Genomic DNA, 25,834 nt, shown 5'->3' on the forward strand with positions numbered 1-25,834 from the left:
TTATGACTACTCCTGTGTTTTTCTTACCTAACAGAACAAACCCTTTATCTCCATTGTTTTTGAAAATTCCCTTAGGTTTGAATTTCTTCACATTCTGGGGAAATTATTAAAAAAAAATAAAATATATCCAACAGCATTTAAAAATCTCAGCAGTAAATTAAGTCAGTTCTCCTGGGGAGAGTTTTGGAGTTCTCTGTCCTTATGGCATGCTACTTTTCTGGGTATAATTTCTGCCCTACTGCTTCAGAGCTGGAGGCAGGGACAGTGACCTGTTCCTCTTGAACTGACACCCCTGCTCCTTGAGCAAAGCACTGAATGAGTGGCCTCTGGTTTCCCTGACTTGCTTTACCTGCTTTGAAACCTCCATCCTGTGACCCAGCTTGGGAAAGAGGTTGATATGGGCCTCAGTATTTTTGACAGTGATCTAGCGTAGAACCTTCACCTTATGAATGGGGCTGGGTGGAGGAAAGAAACCCCCAAACTTTTAACTGCATTTTACTGGAATTTAGCCTCTGCTATACAGAGCTGGAAGGCTGCAATATGCCACAATCTTGACTGGGAGCTGGGAGGAGAAAGAGCCCCATCTTATTGGCCCCACCCATTGGATTGAAGCTTGTCATACTAAGATGGGACAGGGACTATCAGGTTGCAGCTCAAGCACCAAAAATATTACTGTTCTTAAAGGAATTTTTTTCCTTTAATATAGGGTTCTTCCTTTAAGATAGGGTTTTTTGAGTAATTTTTTTTTTCATTTTCTGCATGCCCTTAGCCTAAGACTTCAAATGGTGGTTTAGTTGTTTGTTTTTAACTCACTTTCACCAGTTATGTTTCACTGGGGAGAGCATCCACAGAACAACTTATGATGACATTCAGAAATTTTCTCCCTCCATCTGTTAATTGTTTTCAATACTTTATTTTTATATAATTTTTCTTCACTTTTCCAATTATATTTCTATCTTACTCTGTTTTAAGGAATATTCATTTTCTTTTTATTCTTTTAATTTAGCCTTTGTTTATATAATTTTGTTTTTATTTACTTCTTTTAGGCTCTATCAAGCTCATCATTTATTCCTTCCATAAAATTTCTTTTCATATGGATTACTAATGTAGTAAATTACTTTTTAATAATATTCATGGTTAAATGTTTGATCTAAAACTTTCTTTGTTATGTTTTATTTTCTTTTTAAAAGTTCTTTTTCCTTCCTTCCTTCCTTCCTTCCTTCCTTCCTTCCTTCCTTCCCTTCCTTCTTTCCTTCCTTCCTTCTTTGTTTTTTTCTTTCTTTCCTCTTTCTTTCTTTCTTCAAAGGAGAAGCGAGGGAGAAAGAGAGGGAGAGTAACATCAATGTGTGGTTGCCTCTTGTGTGACCCCTACCAGGGACCTGGCCCACAACCCATGCATGTGTCCTTACTGGGAATTGAACCAGCAACCCTTTGGGTCATAGGCCAATGTGCAATCCACTGAGCCACACCAGCCAGGGCTAAAACTTTCTCTGTTCTGACTGCATTTTCTCATCAATACAATTTTTCTGCTATTTTTTGTCCAATTTTCTTGTATTTATATAGATTTTAAGATAGTGTATTTTTAAAAATGTTTTATTTTGATAGAGCAAAAAGTTTTTCTAAACTATTTGCATGTGGTTTATGTGTGCAGTGAATCAATGTTGTGTATTGGTCTAGAAGGAATTTTTATTACAAACTAATTTTGTATGAGATTCTTTAATTTTAATTGTTTCTTCAATGAAAAACAAGCTTTATGGATTTTTTCCTCATTTTTCTTTATTGTTTATTATTACAGTTGTCCCAATTTTTTCCCTTTTGCCCCCTCCTCACAACCCACCCTTCTTGCCTACTGTCAATCCCCACACTATTGCCCATGTCTGTGAATCATTCATACATGTTCTTTGACTAACCTCTTCTCCTTCCTTCTATCAGTTCCCACCCCCTTCCACCAGTCCTCTGCTCCTTCTCTCCTCCTACAGCTATCAATGTTCCATGTTTTCATGTCTCTGATTATAATTTTCTTATTAGTTTATTTTGTTCATTAGATTCCAGTTATAGGGAGATCATATGATATTTGTCTTTCACTGACTGGCTTGTTTCACTTAGCATAATAGTCTCCAGTTCCATTCATGCCGTCACAAATGATATAACTTCTTTAATTCTGCTGCATAGTTATTCCATTGTATATATATATATATATACCACAGTTTTTTAATCCACTCATCTAGTGATGGGCACTTAGGCTGTTTCCAACACTTGGCTATTGTAAATAGCACTGCTATGAACATAGGAGTGCCTAAGTTCTTTTAATTGATGTTTCAGGATTCTTAGGTTATAGTCCCAGCAGTGGAACACTGGGTCATAAGGCAGTTCCATTTTTAATTTTTGAGGAAATTCCATTCTATTTTTCACCTAGATGCACCAGTCTGCATCCCCACCAACAGTGTGCTAGGGTTACCTTTTCTCCATATCCTTGCTAGCACTTGTTTGTTGAATTATTAATGATAGCCATTCTGACCAATATGAAGTGGTATCTCATTGTGGTTTTAATTTTCATCTCTCTGATGGCTAGTCTATGGGAAATTTTCATATGTCTGTGGGCCATTTGTATATCCTCCTTGCAGAAGTATCTATTTAGGTCCTTTGCCCATTTTTTAATTGGGTTGTTTGTCTTTCTGGTGTGTAGTCATGTGAGTTCTTTGTATATTTTGGAGATTAAACACTTGTCCAATGTATCATTGGCAAATATTTCTCCCATATAGTCAGTTCCCTTTTCATTTTGATTATGGTTTCTTTAGCTGTGCAGAAATGTTTTAATTTGATATAGTGCCATTTATTTATTCTTTCCTTTTTTCCCCTTGCTGTAGGAGATATATCAACAAAGGTATTCTTACATTAGATGTCTGTAATTTTACTGCCTATGTTTTTCACTAGGACTTTTATGGTATCACAACTTTTATTTAAGTCTTTATCTACTTTGAGTTTATTCTAGTGTATGGTATAAATTGGTAGTCTAGTTTCAATTTTTTTGTGCACGTAACAGTCCAATTCTCCTGACTCCATTTGTTAAAGAGACTGTTTTTACTCCATTGTATGTTTGTGCCCTCTTTGTTAAATATTAATTGACCATAGAACCATGGGTTTATTTCTAGGCTCTCTATTCTGTTCCATTGATCCTGTACATCTGTCCTTTTACCAGTACAAGACTATTTTGATTACAGTGGCCTTTTAGTGTAGTTTGATATCAGGTATTTTGATCCCTCTGACTTTGTTCTTTCTCAGGATTGCTGAGGGTAATTGGGGTCTTTTTGGTTTCCTATAAATGTTTGGAATATTTGTTGTAGATCTGTGAAATATGCCATTGATATTTTCATAGGAATTGTGTTGAATCTATAGATCACATTGAGTAGTATGGACATTTTAATGATGTTAATTCTTCCAGTGTATGAACACAGTATATACTTCCATTCATTTGTATCTTCATCAGTTTCATCCTTCTATAGTGTTTTATAGTTTTCTGAGTATAGGTCTTTAACATCCTTGGTAAAATTTATTCCTAGGTGCTGTATTTTTCTTGTTGCTATAGTAAATGAGATTTTTCTTAGCTTCTCTTCCTGATAATTCATTGTTGGTGCACAAGAATGCCATTGATTTTTGAATATTGAGTTTGTATCTTGCTACTTGCTGAATTCACTTATTAGTTCAAGTAGTTTTGTGGTGGAGATGAGTTTTCTAGTACATTATCATGTCATATGCAAATAATGACAGTTTTACTTCCTCCTTTCCAATTTGGATGCTTTTTATTTATTTTTCTTATCTAATTACTATGGCTAGAACTGCCAGTACTATGTTGAATAAGACTGATGGAAATGCTTTTAGTTTTTGTCTGTTGAATATGATGTTGGCAGTAGTTTTCTCATATATGACCTTTATCATGTTGAGATATGTTCCCTCCATTCTCATTTTGCTGAGTGTTTTTATTGTAAAGTGAGTGATGGATTTTATCAAATGTTTTTTCAGCATTTATTGATGTGATCATGTTACTTTTGTCTTTCATTTTGCTTATGTGATATAGTACACTTATGATTTGCAAATATTATACCATCCTTGCATCCCTGGGATAAATCCCACTTGAATGTGGTGTGTGGTCTGTTTAACATATTGCTGGATCTGTATTGCCAATGTTTTGTTGAGGGTTTTAGTATCTGTGTTCATCAGAGATATTGTCTTATAATTTTCTTTCTTCATCGTGTCTCTATCTGGTTTTGGAATAACAGGATAATACTGGCCTCATAAAAAGAGTTTGGGAGTCTTCCCTTTTCTTGAATTTCTTGGAATAGTTTGAGAAGGAGAGGTGTTAGTTCTTTGAATGTTCAGTAAAATTTGCCTGTGAAGCTGGGTCTGGTCCAGGGCTTTTTTGTGCCAGGAGTTTTTTGATTACTGTTTCTACTTTACTGGTTGTTATCAGTCTGTTCAGGCTTTCTGCTTCTTGGTTCAGTTTTGAGAGTTGTATGATTTTAAACAATTCATAGTTTTTCTTCTTCCTCTCCTTCTCAGAAACAGAACACTTCCTACAAATACAGTTTTTGTGGATCATTCCTTGTCTTCACTTTTTTAAGCAAAAGTCATTCTAAAAAAATCTCCTGTGGCCAATTGGTACAGTGTCTTTCTGCAGAAAGGATTTTTTAGAATGTAGTATGGTTGATGTGCAATAAAAACTTTTTAGAGAAAAAAAGAGATACGGTCACTGTGTAGCTAATGGGCTAAGAGTTCACAATTTTGAAGACAATATGTGAGGGGGGGCTAGGATGAATATATTTGTATCTTAACAGAAAAATGAGACATCTTATCTAATGAAACTTACTGATAACATGCAAATTATAGAAAGAATAGTAAAAAATAGTAAAAAATGTATTCTGATGAAAGGAAACAGTGATGGCAAATATGAATGGAACCTTAATCCTGGACTTGAAGGAGATTTGTCTTAAAAACATTTCCCATTTATTTATTCTACTTATTTGGGAGTGCTTCAAGTCTAGATTGTTTGTATCAGAAATAAGAACCAGAAGTAATCTCAGATAGAAATTAAAACTTTTAATTTTAAATATTTTTTTTTAAAAGGATCTCTTTTTTTTTTTTTTAAAGATTTTATTTATTTATTTTTAGAGAGGGAAGGGAGGGAGGGAGGGAGAGGGGGAGAGAGAGAGAGAGAGAGAGAGAGAGAAACATCAATGTGCAGTTGCTGGGGGTTATGGCCTGCAACCCAGGAATGTACCCTGGCTGGGAATCGAACCTGGGACACTTTGGTTCCCAGCCCGCGCTCAATCCACTGAGCTACGCCAGCCAGGGCTTACTTTTAAATATTTTAAAACCTTAATATTACATATTTCCAGACAGTATCGGTGGACTGTATAGGAATCAGCATTTCATTCTCTTAGAAGAGAACCCATGGATAGTCCTAGAATTTTGTGTTCTGTGTCACTATCCTGGTTGGGCAGAGTAGATTGAGTAAATGATGTCAATGTCTTCCCGTATCTTCTAACATTTACTGTCTTACTAAACTCCAACCTGACTCCAGCTAACAACACATGCACTCTTTTTTCATGAAAAATTCTCTAAGCCAAGAACCTACATGCAGAGCCATTCTGTGGTGCCAGGGAATTACTGTCCTTACCACCAGCAGTATCCATTTACCAGTGACTGCCTGGAGTTGATATATAAATACCCTGGTTTTCTTGCCACTTGAGTGGAATGCCTCTGCAGTGCTCTACAGTGGCTTCCAGATTCCTCAGGGCTATTAAGATCCAGTTATCCACATGGTTAACTCCTTTAGTAATAAACGTTTTATTGATTGCATTTCATTCCATCCTTTTTCCTTGTCTCCTTTTTTCTGGGGCTACAGGAGGAGCTTGAAATGCAAACATCCCTACTGGTGTTTCCTAGACAGTGATCTTCCCAGTAAACTAGTCCCCCTTCTTGGAGTACATTTGACATACTTTTATTTAAAAACAATGAAGATGGGAAAAAAATAAAGGAGCCACATATTAAACCTGACAAGCTCAGAGGAGGCCTGCCTGGCGGCCTTACAAATTTAGAGACCTGATGTAACCACATAGGATGGTCTGAAATGAAAACTTTATAGCTAAAAGCATGTCATGGCAGGTAATCATATCCTAAGCCAGTATTTTTCCCTATAGAACGTCAATCTGTTGAGCCTGTCTGTTGTTTTTATTTTGCATCTATGATAACATACCTTTGGAATTTCAAACTAATTTTCTTTGTTCAATACTCTCAAAGTATAACCCCTGCACCAGAGCAGAGACCACAAATCTCCTCATTGTTATTATTATCACGTTGATTGTTAACCATTAACTACCCTGAACCCACCTATATAAAAGAAGTATGTGTCTATTCCGTTTACTTTTTATCCAATCCCAGAAATTTACCCACTCTGCTTTCCCCATTTCCCTAATCTATCACCAGTGAATTTCATGTAAACCCTTATGTTTTCCCTTTTGATTCCGGTGTATAAAGTAAATGATAGAACTGCTATTTTCTGGAGCATTTTCTTAATCCATTGGGATTTTGCTTCCTGGCAATTGTCATCAGGCCTCATGGCCTTCTTGCTGTTCTTATGAGGTCATCGCATACTTCCTCTAGGAGTTTATAAGAGGTCAGTGCTGTATAAGCAGTTATGTCAACCGTCTTATCTGTTCTGTTTCCTCAAATTTTGGGATTTCTGAATATGATATTCTTCACAAAAATAATTGACCATATCATTTTAAATAAAATTTACCCTCAATGTCTTATTTATAAACTAAATTTTTAATTCTTAATAGCAGTGGGTCTTACTTGTCCTAAAAAGAAATAGGAAAATAAATAGTTTTTACTGTTTTTTCTTAGGTACAGATAGGATGCATTTCTCTTTAAAATTTAAAATATGCACTATTTTCCTTTTTCTTTATTTTACTGAATGACCTGAATTAAGTGGAAGTAATAAGATTTATTAAAATAATATCATGTTTGCATTATCTTCATTTACATTTTTAAAAATTCAGTAATAGTCTGATGAAAAAGAAAAATACAGTAACATAGTCTTACTAAATGGTATTTACTCACTTGCTCATAAAGAATTACAAAAGGAAAGAAAAATGGGATCTTTGAAAAATATATGCATGTACATTTTTAATTAATGCAGAATATTTTTTGTAATGGCATAAATGTCATACTGTCTTGAACAAGGCAAAAGAAAATCTAGCCTTAAAATTTTTAATCTATAAACAACCATATCTATTATTTTTAAGAACTGGTATTTGGGAGGAGAAGTGGCATGGTGGGAAGTAAACATTTAAACAAATAGAATATATGCCTTTGTAATAAATATTCTGCTTATGTCTACAGCTGGATTATTCCAACCTTACCAGTTAGAACCAATCACTCATTAGCAAGTCTTTACATGACATTTTGTGGAATTAATCAGTCTTTATTTTGTTACTGATAATATACTCTCAAACTAGCTAAAGCTACAAAGGGAGTTCATTGCTTCATACAAAGTGGAAACTCAAAAGTAGAACTGCCTTTAGCTGTGCTTCAAATGATGGTACGTAGAAAAGCCTTTCTGGCTTTCAGGTCTGCTGTCCTGTTTGTTGGCTTTTTCTTATATCAGATGAGCTCTTCTTATTCAGTCACAAAAATAGCATGGTTACTCTAGGTTTACGTTGTCTTGAGTTTCCATCTCATATCTAATTTCAGAATATATACCTTTCTTAAGTGTAGATGGAACATATTCAAAGATAGATAATATGTTAGATTGTGAAACAATCTTTAGCAAATGCAAGAAGATTAAATTCATCTTTTCCAGCCACAATAGTATGAAACTAGAAATCAATAACAGGAAGAAAACTGGAAATTCACAACTATGTGGAAAATAAACACACTTCTGAAAAATCAACAGGTCAAAGAAGAAATCAAAGGAATAATAAAACATTTTGAAGAAAATGAAAACATAATGTACCAAAACTTAGGGATAGAACAAAAACAGTGTTAAGAGAGATGTTTATAACAATAAAACCCACATTAAGAAAAAAAAGATCTCAAAAACCTAAATTTGTACATCAAGGAACTAGAATAAAAAATACTAAGCCCAAAGTTAGCAGGAGGAAGAAAATGGCAAGGATCAAGCAGAATTAAACAAAACAGAGGTCAAAAATCAATAGAAAAGATCAACAAAACTAAGAGCTGCTTGAATAAGATGAATAAAATTAACAGTCCTTTAGCTAGACTAATAAGAGAGAAGACTCAGATCAGAAATAAAAGAGGAGCCATTACAACTAATACGACAGAAATACAAAGGAGCATGAGAGACTATGAACAATTTTATACCAACAAATTGGATAACCTAGAAGAAATGGATAGATTCCTAGAACAGCCACCAACCAAGACTGAATCATGAATAAATGAAATATGTGACAGATCAATGAGTAAGGAGATTGAATCAGTAATCAAAAATTTCCGAACAAATAAAAAATCCAGGACCAGATGGTTTCCTTGTGAATTCTACCAAACATTTAGAGAAAAATTAATGCCAATTCTTCTCAAACTCTTCCAAAACCTGCTGAGAAGGGAAGATTTCTAAACTCATTTTATGAGGCTGGAATTTCCCTGATACCAAAGACAGATAAAAACACTACAATAAAAGAAGACTGCATCCAAATTTTGGCTGTTGTAAATAATTCTGCAATGAACATAAGGGTGCATATATTATTTCGAATAAGTGTTTCAGAATTCTTTGCATGTATTCCCAGAAGGAAAAAAAGAAAAAAAAGAAGAAAAGAAAGGAAAACTGGGTCATGAGGCAGTTCCATGTTAAATTTTTTGAGGAATCTCTGTATTGTTTTCCACAGTGGCTGCACCAATTGATATTTCCACCAATGACATACAAGTGTTCCCTGTTCTCCACATCCTTGCCAATACTTGTTGTTTGTTGATTTATTTATGATAGTCATTCAGATAGCTGTGTGGCAATATGTAATTGTAGTGACAGAGATTTGACTTTAGATAGTGAACACAGAATAGAATATACAGATAATGTATTATAGAATACATTAAAATAGTGTATAGAATACACTTGAAACCTTTATAATTTTTTAACTAATGTCACCCCAATTAATTCAATAAAAATTAAAAGAAAGAAAACTGTGGTCAATATCCCAGATAAATATAGATGTAAACATTCTCAACAACATTCTAGCAAACTGCATCCAGCAGCACATTAAAAGGATCATGTGAGGTCTGTTCGGAAAGTATCCAGCCACATAGTATGAAAATTAGAGACATGTATTGAAGAAGATATAAGATACAAGAAACATTATAAACAGGACAATGATACCTCTGTCCTCTTCTTCAGTTATGACCTTCTTCAGGAAATCTGTTTCATTGGTAGTGGTTTGAATCAAGTCATGAACAACTTCAGCATGATGTTCCTTCTGCTCTGGTAGCAGAGGCTGCAGAACAAATTTTGCCAGGATATGATTCATGCCAATATCCTGTGCCCAAATCTGGGACACAGTAGTTTTTGGAATCCCCAGATCAGTTTCTAGTTCTCTCACTGTCTGTAACTGATCTTTGTTGATTATAGCCCATACATGTTCAACATTATCAGGTATTCTGCTTGTGGCTTGTCTTCCAGAACAAGAATCACTTTCAATGGATTCTCAACCATCTTTGAAACTTTTGTGCTACACTTGTATTTGCAATGCACTCATTGCATTGTCTCCCAAAGTGTTCTGAATCATTGGAATAATTTCCGCAGAGGAATGTTCAAGCTTAACACAAAATGTGATGCAGATTCATTGCTCTACTCACTCAATGACTTTGAATGCGACAGCCACACAGTACACATGCTCATTCAACAGCATCTACCATTCAGCATGATGGCATACCCACTAACTAGTATAGTAAAGTTGTCATTGTTCATGCATGCACAGTCAGTCCACTCTCCTTGGCTGCCATTTTACATCAATGTCGTGCAAACCATTTTTCTTACATTAACAATAGCTGAACTTTTTCTGGGAAAACCTCATACACTATTAGCAAGTGACATTTATCTCTGGAATTTAAGGATATTTCAACATACATAAATTAATCAATGTTATACACCACATTAGTGGAATGAAAGATAAAAATCCTATAATCAAAATCCAACATTCTTTAATGATAAAACTCTTAAAAATTTGTGTGTGGGGGGTGCTTCACCTGCAGACCCCACTGTCTGCCACAGGTGAGAATAAGTCTTCCAAGACATGATCTCCTTCGGGAGAAAAGGTGGCTGATATCTCAAAGCAGAAGGGACAGGAGCCTGTTCCTCAGTGGGCTTGGGGGGGGGGGGTTAATTTGCATAAGAATACAGGGTGTATACATAAATCTCATCAGTCATTGTCAGGTTGTAATGATCAAACAATAGATAACATTCAGGGAACTCTGAGGGCTTATTCTGAGTCAGGGTCAGATAGCTAAAGGGCCATAAAACTTTGGGGAAACAAACTCATTCTTGCTTGGACCCTTATCATTTAAATTGAGGGTTTTAGCAAAGCAGTTTTCACAGGATTTTATGCATTTGTTCTTAGGCCTGATAGCCTTGGGGAACCTGCACTTTCCAGCACCAGGCCATACCCACCTCCCTCATTGTTTCAGGCTTAAGTCAGACAGGGGAAGTAAGGCAACCAAGAGATTAGGAGACTTCTTGCAGACAGATTGAGGACTCAGGTTATATCAAAGCTGAGGGTCGAGGGTCCATCACTCCCAAGTCCTTCCCTGAGGGCCCTTCCATGACCATGCCCGTCTTAGGTCATCCCTCCTTTGAGGAATCTTACCCATGACTGGTTAACCACTCATCTTCCCAGGGCCAAGCAGGGTGAAGTAAAAGGGGGCAGAGGTGGTGCTCCTACCAGGAATATAAGCTTTTTCTCCTTAGTGGCTTATGGTTCCAAAGTCTCTTTCTCAGCCTTAGCCATGGGTGATTACAGCTTCTGAAACCAGGCAGGGCAGTTCCCAACAAAAATTGGATAGAGAAAGAACATATCTCAACATAATAGTCTTTTGAAAAAGAATTTATTTATTTATTTTTAGAAAGAGGAGAAGGGAGGGAGAAAGAGAGGGAGAGAAACATTGATGTTAGAAACGTTAATCAGTTGTCTCTCACATGTGCCCTGATCAGGGACCAAACCTTCAACCCAGGCACATGTCCCAACCAGGAATCAAACTAGTCATCTTTGGCTTTGCAGAATGATGCCCAACCAACTGAGCTACACTTGTCAGGGCCATAACAAAGTCTTTATATGACAAGCCCACAGCTAACATCATACTCAATGGCAAAAGGGTGAAAGATTTTCTGCTATGATTAGAAATAAGACAAGGATGCCCATTCTCATCCCTCCTATTCAGCATAGTACTGAAAGTCTTAGACTGGGCAATTAGGCAATAAAGGAAGCAAAAAGGCATTATATTGGAAAGGTAGAAGTAAACTTGTCACTATTTTGTAGTTTATATGATCTTATATATACAAATTTTAGAGACTCCCCAGAAGCCATTTTAGAATAAATTAATTAAAAAATCAGATGCATTTCTATACACTCACAACAAATTACCTGTAAAAGTAGTGGAAAAAGTCCCACTTATACTAGCATCAAAAAAACATATTTAGGAATAAATTCAACCAAGAAGGTGAAAGATCTATACAGTGAAAACAACTAGACTTTGATAAATGAAATTGAAGAAAACTCAAGCCAGTGGAAAGATATCCCATGTTCATGATTCAGAAAAGTTAATATTGTTAAAACGTCTATGTTACCCAAAGTAATCTACAGATTCAATGCAATCCCTATCTAAATTCCAATGGCATTTTTTAAACAAAAATAGGTAAAAAATTACCAACATTGCATGGAACCACAAAATAGTATAAGTAGCCAAAGGAAACTTGAGGGAACAAAGCTGAAGTCATCATATTTCTAGATTTTAAACTATATTACAAAGCTATCATAATCATAACAGTATGATGCCTGCATAAACACAGATGCATAGAGCAATATAACATACGTGAGAGCCTAGAAATAAACATATGTATATACTGTCAACTAATATTTCACAAGGGAGCCAAGAAAACTCGATAGGAAAATGATAGTCTCTTTAATAAATGTTGTTGGGAAACCTGAACATTCACATGCAAAAGAATAAAATTGCATCCCTGTGTTATACCATTCAAAACAATTAATTCAAATTGGTAAGATCTAAAATGTAAGACCTAAGACCATAAAATTCTTAGGGAAAAAAAAACAAAGTTACTTGACATGAGTCTGTATCTTATGGAATGGGAGCAAATATTTGCAGACTATATATCTGATAAAAATTTAGTATCTACAATGTACAAGGAACTCATATCATTCAACAGCAAAAAATATGACAAACTGGATTTCAAAAATGGACAACCTGTCTGGGTGGCTCAGTTGGTTGGTGTGTCTTCTTATACACCAAAATGTTGTGGGTTCAGTCCCCAGTCAGGGCATCTATGGGAGGCAACTGATCAATGTCTCTCTTTCTCTTTCTCTTTCTCCCTCCATCCGCATCTCTCAATAGATAAACAAACAAACAAACAAACAAATCCTTCGGGGAGGATTAAAAAAAGGGACAAAGGACCTAAATAGACATTTTTCCAAATACATATACAAATGGCTGTCTGGTATATAAAGAGTTGCTCAACATCACTGATCATCAGGAAAATGCAAAGCAATACCATGATGAGATATCATATCACACCTGTTAGAATGGGTATTATCAATATGACAAGAGATAAACGCCAGTGAGTTTGTGAACAAAAGGAAACCTTAGTGCACTGTTGGTGGGAAAATAAATTGGTATAGCCACTCTGGAAAACAGCAGAGAAGTTCCTCAAGAAATTACAAATAAGCCCTGGCTGGCATAGCTCAGTGGATTGAGTTCGGGCTGCGAACCAAAATGTCGCAGGTTCGATTCCCAGTCAGGGTACATGCCTGGGTTGCAGGCCATGACCCTCAGCAACCGCACAATGATGTTTCTCTCTTTCTCTCTTTCTCTCTCCCTTCCTTCTCTAAAAATAAATAAATAAAATCTTTAAAAATAAGAATTATTATAAAAATTTTTTAAAAATTACAAATAGAAGTACTAAATGATTTGGGCAATCCAACTTTTGGGTATATACTCAAAGGAAATTAAATCACCATATTTAATAGATATTTGAAGTCCCATGTTAACTACAGCACTATTCACAATAGGTGAGGCATGGAGACAACCTAAATGTCCTTTGACAGATGAGTGGATAAAGAAAATGTGATTGTATATGTGTATATCTACATATATATATACACATATACACACACATATGTTTATATACGCACAGAGACACACACAAATAAGGAAATCCCTCCATTTTTGACAACATGGATGAATGCTGAGGACATTATGCTAAGTAAAATATGCCTGACAGAGGGAGACAAATACTGTATGGCATCACATATATGTGAAATCTTTAAAAAAGAATGTACTCAGGAACAGAAAGTGAAATCATGGTTGTCAGGGGGGGGGGTGGGTTGTGGAAATAGGGAGGGGCTGGTAAAAGAGTATGAACTTTCCATTATAAGAGACAAAAAAGGTCTGAGAATCAAATGTATAACATGGTGACTATAGTTGAAAATGCTGTATTTCATAATTGTAATTTTCTGAGAGTAGAACTTAAATGTTCTCAAAATAAAAAGGTGAAATGTGAAGTGAAGAATGTTTTAATTAGATCAATTGTGGGAACCCTTTAAATATCTTACAATTTTGTCAGTTACAACTCAATAAATCTGAAAAAATATTATATTAAGATTTTATTTTAATACTGATGATAAGCACTTTATTCATCTCACTAATAATGTTCAACTTACAGAGTTACCAAATCTCATTATGTCTATTATTGAGATAAAATAATTTCCTTAAGAAAGCTTAAGCATGATGCATTTAGAGAAGAAAAAAGTGAGGAAAGTCTTGTTAAATATGGGGGTTTAATTGAGTGAAGTAATAAAAATGATCTTTTATATTAAAAGTAATAGAATTTAAACCCGACAGCATTGTGCAGGACTAAGATAGAGACTGCTGAGCAAGGGACAGACTTTACAAGGAACAGCACCAGCAGCAGAAAGTGAAAAACCTGTCATTGCCATCTCAGGTGACATGTAACTAGAAGCAGGAATGTATTGGAGGTTGTTCCCCAGAGGAGATGAGTGGGTGTGCCCAGCTGTTGAATGTAGTGTGAAGGGTGAGGAACTAATCTTAATATCTTCTAACTGTAAGTAAAGTCTTTGCAAGCTTTCAAAGAATGGGCTGTAAATTCCTAAGAATTTATATTTCTCTCAGGCATAAGATTTTGTGGAATAACTAATATTGTCTGTTAGTCCCAGCTTGTTCCTTGTAAGAAGAATTGGTGTAATTTGACAATGGGTATTATGCATACAGACACAAATGGTCTGTGGGGCTTCATTAGAAAAGCATTAGATACCTAATTAATAGTTAAGACCTTTTAAACACGTCTCTTTCCAAATTTTCTTTTTAATGATTCTTACATAATTAAACTTGTGTGAACATGATTAAATTATTACAGACAAAATGTGACATTTTAGAAACCTCAAACAGTAAGTACACGTGTTGCTGGAAAAATAAAATCAAAGGCACATGCAGCCCTCATTGCACTGACAGAAAAATCTTTTATATCTTTTTTTATAAGTCACTTCTTATATATCAAAATAATATCACATGTAGTTTTTATAAATTAAATTCTGTGCATTACCAGTCACCTCTAAGGTCTTTGTGTCTGTCCTCCAACTTTGTCTTAGTTTCTCAATAAGTCCTAAATAAACTGCACCGTGTTTATCTAGGAATTACTGAGTTTGCCCTGGCTGGTGTGGCTCAGTGGATTGAGTGCCAGCCTGTGAATCAAAGGGTCACCAATTCGATTCCCAGTCAGGACACATGCCTGGACTGTGGGCCGGGTCTCCAGTTAGGGTTGTGCAGGAGGCATCAACTCATGGATGTTTCTGGCCCTTTCTTTCTCCCTGCCATCCTCTCCCTTTAAAAATAAATAAATAAAGTCTTTAAAAAAAGATTAAATTCTTCAATAAATCCTCATTAATTGCTGATGCTGTACCAAAAATTCCCGAATTCATTCTAGTCAAAAGCTTCAGAAGAATCTTTATATCCTAAGGAGATGAATTTACAGTGCAGAATGCATATTCATTTAAGTATTTCAATTTTGTGATAGAAAAGTGGAGGTTTCGATTTCTACTAAATGAAGGCCACAGAAGCTAAACACAGGCATTGATAATGCAGCCAACTTGATGAATACATTCATGGAATTAGTCTAATGTACTCTTAAGTAGTTATCTATATTGACAAAACCCTAATCATGCCCTTAATGCACAAATCAGAACCCTACTGGACTGATTAAGCAAATATTTGAGCTCTTGTACTCAGTGGGATCAGATATGTAATGCCTGAAAAGACGATGAAAAGTTGTGCCCAAAACCTCAAGGTTTAGATTACCTATCAATTTCCATATAAATTTAGCCTGTGCTTCAGTTTTTAGATGTAACACCAATTGCCTTCCTTAACTCATTAAAATGTAACTTTCATTATAGTAAATTTATCCCAGAGTAACTTGATTTAGGTATAATTTTAATACTCTCCAACAAAGCTTTCTATTATTTTATGAGTACTGATTTCATTTGAATTTTTATATTATGCTATTATCTAGCATTAAATAATCTAGGATGTTTCATGAAAGCAGTTTCTATAGGCTGGTATAAGACAGAATTCTCTAATAATAAAAGTGGGGTGAAATTCTAGTTGAAGCATTCTGTTATCCTGGGCACGAAAGTGTGGAGAGGAATAGAATAAAGACACATGCTATAATTTAGCTATTTTACCTGGTGGGGATTTCCTCAATTTTCATATGGATCTTTAACTCCTCTTTTACTTTACCATGAGCCAAGTAATTCAGACAATAGATACAGACTGCCTTTTCACAGAAACTACTTGGTCTGTCTTAGCAAAGTGATAATTTCCCTGACCTTGATAACCCTCTACTAAATGCAGTTTGAAATAGCCCACATCCATGAATGGGAGAATTAGCTCTTTAGATCAAAACACATTTAGAGTCATTTAAAATAATATATTTTTACAGCTTTACATGAGAAAATGTTTAACTAATTAAGGAATATCATTGCATGACATTCTTGACTGTTTAAAAATGATGGACTAGCCATTAATCATAATGCAATCAGTGATGGTTGGTTTCATCTCATTTTAGACAATGCAAAAGTCAGTGAGGATTCAAGAGCAGTTAATGAAAAAACTCCACTTAACAAGAAAAAAAAAAGAAAATATGGCTTCTTAAATATTTATTCTAAAGTAACTAAGGTTAAAAACTATATTGCTACTTTAGTTCAAAATATTCATAATCATAGTAATCACCATTTATTCTGGACTAAAATGCTAGACAGTATAAGACAGTGGATGCACATTATTACATTTAATCCTCTGAACAATCCTATAATTGAATATTATCACCATTTACAAATGAGGAACTAAATGTTGAGGACCTAAATTACTTGCGCAAGACACCCACAATAAATGGCAAGAGAAGGAAATGAAAAATCAGATTTCTGACTTCCCACAGGTACCTGGGACATTGACATGCACTGCGCTTGACTGGTCTTCTTTCCTTTCTTCTCCTTCTTCCTTCCTCACTACCCACTCCCAACCTCCCTCCTCCTTCTTCTCCTCCTCCCCTTCCTCTCCTCACCCCCCTCCCCCTCCTTCTTCTTCTTTCTTTTTTCTTCTTTCTTCTTCTCTGTTTGCCTCTTTTCCCATTTGTGGATCCAGAGAGTCAACAGTGTGGAGGACTTATCCAACATGATATTTTCTGCTACTGCTGTTGCTTATAGAATTTACTTACTTGATAAGAGAGGGCTACAACAATTCATTCATTTGTATGTAGTAGGAATTATGTTTAAGCACGATTGATAAAATGTTGAATAACTTATTATCTAAGAAGGAAATAATTATATTAATTTAAGATTATATAGGTTGTTATTAAGACAAGTTTCCTGCATGTCTTGCTCTAAGTATCAGTACGAGAATAATCTCTGTACTCAAATATTTTGGGAAATCATTGGACTGAAAGAAATTTACTTCAATGTATTTTCATTTCAATAATCTCTTATTTTGGTTACAAGATAATGTCAGATCATTTCTAGTCAATATAACTTTGTGTTAAATAAATTATTTAAAAGAACCCATGAACTCCTTAATCTATTAGTATCTCTCCTAACCCTGAACTTGGTGGTAGCAATTACCAACTAAATTTGTCAAAGTTATCCACTCAAATCTTTGAAAATAGGAGAAAAAGGAAGAGAAAGACTCCATTATTATCTGCTCAGGTTACATTCTGAACTGCCCTGAGAGGAAAAAAGTACAAGACAAGATGGAAACAAAATAAAATGCATACTTCAGCCAGTATGTAGAGGTGCAGCATACTTGTAGGGTCCTTAGAAATAATGATAAAATTAATGCCTGTCAAAGTATATTATCCAAATTTCTAGTTTAGAATAATTTTTCTTCTGTGTATGGATGTTCTTTTTCAAAGCAATCCCATGTGATGGGCTGTGTTCTTGTCTCCTGCCGATTTGGAGCTTTTGCAGTGCATTTTAATGATTAATTCAGGCATATTGAACATGCTTCTGATAGGGACACAATAAGATATCTTTAGGTTACCATCAAATGAGATACAATGGCATAAGCAGTACATTTTAGAAATCACCATATTTACCTGAAACTATGGAGAGAAATGTACAGATAAAAAATGTATTTCAACCTCTGAAGTTGAATGGTAAAGTTATTAAATGGTAGGATGCAATAATACTTGGATATTTATTATTCCTTAGATTTGTTGTTAATCAAGTTAGATACTCATATATTCAAATTTTTATAAGAACTTCTTTCATTTGGCTTACAATCTCAGAATAATTCTCCTACATCTTAAGTTATGACCTGTTAAAATTTATAATAGTGGCTGTTTTAATTATCTGCTTAGAATTTTGTATGAGAAATATATTCACTTTCTACATTTCATTTATATTTCATCCAGGGAAGCAAAAAATACACAACCTTTCAATTACTAGTTTAGATTGGCAGAAAGAAATATGTAATCAGGAACAAGGCATATTTATAGGTAGCAATAATTTTTAAAATTGATGAAAAACATTCAGAAATATAAAGAATATACATACTTCAAGTTTCTGGTGTAGATTTATCTTACTTTAACTCTATAATTAAAACTTCACAATCAACAATGTTTTTGATATTAAAACTCCAGAAATTTTCTTTTATCTATCTTAATGTAGGATTTTTTGGTTGTATCTCTGGTTTCATATATTTAGGTAGTTCTAAATATGGTAAAATATTTTTTATTTCATAATTATATTATTATTATTATTTTGCTGTACTAAACTGTATTTTATTTTAATTTTCATTATTTATTTTTATTGTATTTTTTACATGTCCATTTGTCCCCCTTAACACCCTCCTCCCCCCACAATCACCACATTGCATGGACACCAACATGCATGGACACCGCATGTTGTCCATGCATCCTTTTTTCTTTTTACTCAATCCCTCCATCCACTCACCCCACCCTCCAGAGCTGTAAACTTGCTCTCTATCTGTGACTCCATCTCCGTTTTGTCTGTTAGTTCAGTTTGCTCATTATTTCCCAAATATGAGTGAAATCCTGTGGTATTTTTCTTTCTCTGACTGGCTTATTTCACTCAGCATAATCTTCTCCAGGTCCATCCATGCTATCCCAAAGGGTAAAATTTAAATGAATTTAATAAAGTAGCAGGATACAAAAATCAGTGTCTAGAAATCAGCCACATTTGTATGTGCCAATAATGAACTATCTGAAAAGGAAAGTAAGAAAACAATCCCATTCACAATTGCTTCAAAAAGAATAAAATAACTAGGAATAAATTTAGCCAAGGATATAAAAAACTGTACTCAGAAAATTACAAGACACTGAAGAAAGAAATTGAAGAAGATAGCCTAGTCGCGGAGCTGGAGGACTCAGCAACCTTCCCCTTGAGCCTCCCTCTTTTCCCCATGCTGGGTCCCCACTGCCCACCTTCTCCTGCCGCAGCCTTCCACAGGCCTTTTCCAGTGAGGAAAAGGAATTGTATCATATATTCGCTATCCAAAACCTCCCCTCTTTCAACCCCTTTGCTGATGCAAGTAAGGGTGATGATCTGCTTCCTGCTGGCACTGAGGATTGTATCCATATAAGAATTCAATAGAGAAATGGCAGGAATACCTTTACTACTATCCAAGGGATTGCTGATGATCAAGAAATTAGTGAAGGTGTTTAAAAAGAAATATGCCTGTAATGGTACTGTAATTGAGCATCCAGAATATGGAGAAGTAATTCAGCTACAGGGTGACCGGCGCCAAAATATATGCCAGTTCCTGGTGGAGATTGGACTGGCTAAGGGCGACCAGCTGAAGGTTCATGGTTTTTAAGTGGTTTTTGGCTCACTGAAGTTTAAGTGAGGATTTCCTTGCAATGAGTAGAATTCCCCTTCTGTCCCTTGTCACAAGTTTAAAAACCTCACAGCGTGTATAATGTAACCATTTGGGGTCTGCTTTTAACTCAGACTAGTGTAACTCCATGCAATAAACTGAAAACAGCCATGCTGTCTAGTCTTGAAATCCCTCATTTAAATGGAGGTCAAGCAGGAGGTGCCTGGCAGTGTCCAGCCTGAAACAAAGCAGTAACGTGATGTTTCAGACAAGCGCAGAGGCCCAAGATCACAGGTGGCTTATGTCTGGCCAGCTCCTTGCCATAGTCCCTCCCCTCATTGAATGTTACCATCTGAACAGCCCTCAATGAAACTGAAAGGAGGGGTAAGGCGGCAACAGCATGTTACCGCTAGAGGGAGCCTGGGGTAGTCAAAGATCTCCAACCTGACCCGTGGGTGGAGGTTAGAGCAGCCACCTTCCCTCTAAGCAGGGTGATGAGGATATCTGGCATGCCACCAAGGTCTTTTTAACCAGACGTATCCCAGCTAATTGATGTCCAAACACCAGAATTTGAGACCAATCTTCTATCAGAGTTAAACTTTTGACAAGGGAACAAATCTCAAACTGATGTGTTGGTCATGTAGTTAGCTGTAGTGCTCACAACTTACTATCAACAGCTGCCCAATGCAATGTGAAGTAATGAACTGATTTTTTGGATTTTTCCCCTTCAGTTTTAATGTTATGTAATGTATTTAAACCCTTATTTAAATAAAACTTGTTTTCAGAAACAAAAGAAAAAGAAGAGAAATAAAAATTGAAGAACATAGAAATAAGCAGAAGCATATACCATGTTCATGGATAGGAAGAATTGACATCATTAAAATGTCCATACTACCCAAAGTAATCTATAGATTCAGTGCAATTTCTATCAAGATACCAATGGCATACTTTATAGAACTAGAACAAATATTTCAAAAATTTATATGGAACCACAAAAGGCCCTGGATAGTAACAAAAATCTTGAGAAAGAAGAATAAAGTTGAAGGAATTATGTTACCTAATATCAAACTATAAATAAGGACATAGTAATCAAAATGGCATGATGCTGGCACAAAAACTGACACACAGATCAATGTAACAAAGTAGAAAACCCAACAATAAACCCACACTTTTGTAGTCAATTCATATTTGACAGAGGAAGCAAGTATATACAGTGGGCTAAAGATATTTTATTCAATGATGGTGTTAGGGAAATTGGACCAATATATGCAAAAAAATTAAACTAGCCCACCTTCTTACACCACACACACAAAAAATTCAAAATGGATTAAAGACTTAAATGCAAGACCTTAAACTATAAAAATCCTAGAAGAAAACATAGGCAGTAAAATCTCAGACATTGCTTATAGCAATATTTTATCTGATATATCTCCTCAGGCAAGGGAAACAAAAAGTTAACAAATGGGAGAATATCAAACTAAAAAGTTTTTGCACAGCAAAGGAAAACAACAAAATAAAAAGACAACCACTGAATGGGAGAAACTATTCTCCAATAAATGTCATAAGGGATTAACAGTCAAAATTTATAAAGAACTTATAAAATCAATGCCAACCCCCCCCCAAACAATCCCATTATAAAATGGTCAAAGGAGCTGAATAGAAACTTGTCCAAAGAGGACATACAGATGGACAATAGACATTTGAAAAAGATGTTCAACTTCATTAATCAGAGAAATCCAAATTAAAGCCACAATGAGATAACATCTCACACCTGTCAGAATGGCCATCATCAATAAATCAACAAACAAGTGCTGGGGAGGATGTGAAGAAAAGGGATCCTTTTGCACTATTGGTGAAAATGCATATTGATACAGTCACTGTGGAAAGCAGTATGGAATTTCCTCAATAAATTAAAAATTGAACTGCCTTGTGACCCAGCAATTCCACCTCTGGAAATGTATTTGAAGAAACCCAAAACACTAATTTGAAAGAACATAAGCACTGCTATGTTCATTGCAGAGTTATTTATAATCGCCAAGTAATGGAAGCAGCCCAATGTCCATCAGTAGATGAGTGGATAAAAACTACTATGGGACATTTACACAGTGGAATACTACTCAGCTATAAAAAGAATAAAATATAATTGTATTAGTTTTTAATTGCTGTTTTCATAATTTACCACAAACATAGTGGTTTAAAAATAATATGCATCTGTTGTTTCACAACTCTGTGGGTCAGAAGTCTCTGATCTCAGTCTTAAAAGGCCAAAATCAAGGGATTAGCCAACCTCAGCTTTTATCTAGAGGCTATGGAGCAGATTTTCCTTCCAGGCTCATATATTGTTAGCAGATTTCAGCTGCATTTAGTGGCAAGACTGTAATCCTCATTTCTTTGTAGGTTGTCAAGTGAAAGAGGCCCTTAGCTACTCAGGTGTCTCTCTTGTCATTGCAGGTGGACTGTACGTGTCAGTAATGGCACATAAAATTTTCTCATCCTTGGAATCTTTTTCACATTTTTCTGCCACAAATCATTTGTTCACAGCTAGAGAAAGGTGTTTTGTTGTTTGTTTGTTTTTCAGGGCTCATGTGATTAGCCTAGGCCCATTTGAATAATCTCTATCTTTTATTTTATTTTATTTATTTTTTAAATTAATTTAAATTATTTTATTGTTGTTCAATTACAGTTGTCCATATTTTCTCCCTACCCCTTCTCCCTACCCCCTCCAAACCCACCTTCCTTCCTTGCTTCCACCCTCCCCCTTGGTTTTCTCCATGTGTCCTTTATAATAGTTCCTGAAAACCCTTCTCACCACTGTCTCCACCCCCGTCCCCTCTGGCTATTGTTAGATTATTCTTACTTTCAATGACTCTGGTTATATTTTATTTGATTTTTTTTGTAGATTATGTTCCAGTTAAAGGTGAGATCATATGGTATTTGTCCCTCACTGCCTGACTTATTTCACTTAGCATAATGTTCTCCAGTTCCATCTATGACGTAGCAAAGGGTAGGAGCTCCTTCTTTCTGTCTTTTAAATTCAGTGATCATAATTACTTGTGCAAAGTCCCCTTTTCCACATAACATATTGACATTTTGTATGGATAAAGATATGGGTATCCTTGAAGGTCATTAATTTGCCTACCACAATAATGCAGTGTTTTCTCTTCCCACAATTTAAAATCCTTGTGATGGGATGAATTTTGGAATTAATAGTATATCAAAATCTACCTGACAGGGATTTTCCTGTCATGCATAATATATGTATATATTATAATGTATACATTACTGGTTGTTCTACACAATATGCATATGATTTGTACATGTTACCATTATATGTTAGACTCTATGAAACAATCTATTTTATGCTACCCTTGAATATCATTTCAATGTTTAAAGAGCAATCAAAATCAGGAATAAAGAGAAATGTCTTGGTAAATTAGCTTAACTGAACAAACTGCTCATAAAAGAAATCTAAATGGAAAATATATGTACAAAAATTTCACCTATCCTAGAAATCAAAGAAATTGTACTTTAAAAGATACTTCAATTTTTCATCTATCAAATTGCCAAAACTTTGAACGAATGATACCTGTTATTAATGAGAGTAAAAGGACAAGAGTTGGAGGTAGAATCAATTTTTGCAGGCAAATTTTGCAATGAATTTCATAATACAAAAGTCTTCAAATACATTAATTCTAGAAATTTTTGCTGTAGAGATATTCAAAGATAAGCATCTAGAAATTTTTGCTATAGAGATATATATGATAAGCAATTGGAAACAGACTTCCTATTGTGAAATTTAAAAATATTGGTTAAATAAGCATGGTACATCCTTATGAAGAGCACTTATGAGGCCTATAAAAGTGATACTGTATTAGAATCTCTAATGAGAAGGAAAACTATGCATGAAATATCAAATAGGAAGAGGATGTTTGATAATCGTAGCTTGGTAATTTTGAGAAGGGGGAAAAATGAAGCAATGAAGCATTTATATCTATTCTTCCTACTAGTTTGAGTGAAAGAAGTGTGTCTGTTTCTATCTATAGCTAATAACTATACTCTCACTCTGAACCTGCCACTTTTTACTTCCCCAGGAGTTGTTTTCCCTCATTGTTTCCTCTCCCAACATTCCCTCCCATTGCTAGATTATCTGCAATAAAATGTATGCATGCATACATACATACATACATATAGAAAACAAATAAATAAAGCCTATCCTAAATAATTCATCATCTCTACTTTCAGTTTGAGTGATTTAGAATTTATTTTTTTATCCTCAAGGCTTCTAGTTCTTTTCGTTCTTCAACTCACTGTAGTTGCTTCAAAATACTGATTTATTCAACTAACAGTTACTCATATCTACTAATTCAGAGGGCCATACACATGTTTGGGAGATATGAAAGTGACTTGTAAATAGGGCAATATATCTGTTTTAATGTTTGGGAACAAAATAAATAATTTAAAAAATCAGATACTGACAAGTCCAATGTAGAGAATTACAAATGGGTGTTTTGCAACATAAAGTAAATTAAAGGTTACTCACTTCAATGTTTGAATAAGGCTTGATTTAAGTTAAAATCTCAATTATTAGAAAGTATAGCCATGTGAAATCAGTGGAAATAGAATTTCAGATAACCTAATTCCAGATATTAAGAAATTGGACATCTATTAAAGGAGACACTGCAGAAGTAGGGAACAGCTAGTACAAAGAACCCCTAAGTAAGAAATGACTTTGAAATGATAGACATTTAAAGAAAAACAACCTGGGTGAAATATATTGGCCTAGAGAGGGGTAATAGAAGAAACTTTCAGAGGTCAAACTATGTAGGACTTTCTATGCCAAGATATTAGCAGTGGGGGTGGGATTTTACATAGGGAGATATGTACTGTGAATATCTGATTCTTATTTTTAAAGAGTAGTCTGTAGTGTAAAAATGGATTGTGATGGGGGCAATAGTGGAGACAGGAGTCTTGCTAGGAAGCTCTTGCAGGCGGTGGTCATTATTGTAGTGGTCTGAGAGGAGGAGATGTGGAGAACTGCAATCCCAGGACATGTTTGTATTGAAGAGAAGGGAGTGAATGACAGTGGAGAGGGAAGGAGATCATGCTGGAGCAGCTGGTAAGATAACAATAATCTTTCCTGAGATGAACCCAGATTCTAACTTTGCCATGCTTTTGAAATGGTTCTTATAAAGGCCATTGATTCTCTTTTTAATTTTAAATCCAGTAAAGAATTATGAGTTCTTTCCTCCCTAGATCCCTATGTACTTTCAGCACACACATAAAAAAATTTACTCTTTTCCTTGGTTATATTTCTGTATCATTTATCTGATTTTCCTTTATGGGTCTTCTGATGCTGCTCATACCTTCAGTGTTGGGTTTCTTTCCCCAAGAGCCTCTTCATTCTCCAGTCTGCAGTTGTCTTCTAAATATCAAGTCTGACAACTTCTCACGTGTCCCTAGGACAGAAAATTCTACCAACATCCCAATTTGTATACCAAACTGCCTGCTAAATGTCAGTGTTTTGATATGCTAGATGCATCTCAATATGTACAAACTCAAATTTTGTTTTTCTCTATCCAAATCATGCTCTTTCTCTTTAATTTTTTGTTTTAGGAATTGCCCCACCATCAATATGGACTGTGTTAAATTGAATAATTGTTCTTAGAGCCTCACTTCCTTGGGTTAGTATTATGTATTACACTCTTATCATAGTGGATACAGCTCCTTTATCATTCCTTTACTTCACCCTTTGCCAACTGACTTGCTTTGACCAATGCAATGGTGGTATATATGATAAAATTACAAGTTTAAATGGCTATTGGGATGACTTCCTTATGACCTCTTGTATGTCATAATAAGAAGATGCTTTGGGTAGATGTTTGTTCAAGGAGAATGAGAGATGTGTAGAACAGATTGGGACCCTATCTGTGGTTTAGAGTCAATCCCAGTTGGGCTCAGGCTATGGCAACAGTTGTATAAACAAGAAATAATTGTGTATTGTATACCAGTAAGATTTAGTGGTTGTTATGTAGTCAAAGGTAACTCATACAAGTCCCAAATGAGAGCAGCCATCCCTGACTTGTCTTCCTCCATTGACAGTCACATGGAATATCTAAATCTTACTGTTTTGTTTTCTCAATGTCTCTTGTAACTATCACTACCTCTCTGTGACCTCACATCCCTTATCATCTCTTGATTG

At 35.1% G+C, this 25,834-nt stretch overlaps 1 pseudogene; it reads left to right on the forward strand.

Annotated features, from left to right (window-relative positions):
* Window positions 1-20,425, forward strand: part of LOC114496766 — a 37,381-nt pseudogene extending 16,956 nt beyond the window's left edge.
* Window positions 20,426-25,834: the final 5,409 nt, after the last annotated feature.

The sequence above is a fragment of the Phyllostomus discolor genome, chromosome 3 (genome assembly GCF_004126475.2).
Source record: "Phyllostomus discolor isolate MPI-MPIP mPhyDis1 chromosome 3, mPhyDis1.pri.v3, whole genome shotgun sequence".
NCBI lineage: Eukaryota > Metazoa > Chordata > Mammalia > Chiroptera > Phyllostomidae > Phyllostomus > Phyllostomus discolor.